Genomic DNA, 1,064 nt, shown 5'->3' with positions numbered 1-1,064 from the left:
AACCAAAAAGGACATTAAATTCATATTTCTATATTTATTATATCTTACCATTATAAACAATATAATAAATTTATAACCCTAATAATTAATTTATTAATTTTTATAACTAACTCATTAAATATAATAAACATCCATATTACAAATGTTATAATAATATTATTAATCATAATAAATTTTACGTTATAAATATTCAAATTTCATACTATTTGAACTATTTATATAAGTCTCTTATCACTATTCCTTCAAATAACATCAAATTTAGCACAAACAATTTATTTCCGAATTACACAACATCTCACATTTACTCAATGGAACATCATTCTTTGGACAATATCACCAAACAAACAGACAATTGATTTATCAAAGTTCGCGTAGTTTATCTATGGGAAACATTAACACCCACAAATGAAGAGGAACATCTTTGCTTAGAAATGATTATATTATATGAAAATGTACAAAACAAACATATTTATTGTATTTTTAAATTGAATTAACGAAAAAATACTTTAATTATTTGTATTTATTTATACTTTTTATATTATGTCATAATACTTTATATATAATTGTGTTTTAATATCGTTAAAATTATGCTTCTTTCATGTTATTTATTATTCCTTTTTTAATAACTTAAAAAAATACATATAATCAATTTTTTTACTAACCCAATACTTATTTTAGGTTCAAAATTCAATTAAAGGTTTCGATCAAAGTGCTATAACAACTTTTGTACTATTTGATGGCGAAACAAAAAAAATTGTTGGGTACAATTGTTTCAAATCTAATGACACTCTAAAAAAGTAATAACATTGAAGCACCACCCCAATTGAATAATTTGTGCAATCTCACACTTATATTTGAAGTCAAAGTAAATGATTTTAATCTCAAAAAAAATTTTTAACAATACACCGTTGCCAAGACATTTGTTCCAACCAAAAATATTGAACCTCAATACTCATTACAACAAATAAAACAGATAATACTCTAAAAAAAATTACTTATTTAAGACATTATTTTTATTTCTAATTTAAATTATTCATTGATTATAGAAACCAATTTCAGACGAA

The sequence above is a fragment of the Arachis ipaensis genome, chromosome B05 (assembly GCF_000816755.2).
Source record: "Arachis ipaensis cultivar K30076 chromosome B05, Araip1.1, whole genome shotgun sequence".
In the NCBI taxonomy this organism is placed as follows: domain Eukaryota; kingdom Viridiplantae; phylum Streptophyta; class Magnoliopsida; order Fabales; family Fabaceae; genus Arachis; species Arachis ipaensis.
This window is presented reverse-complemented; position numbering follows the sequence as displayed.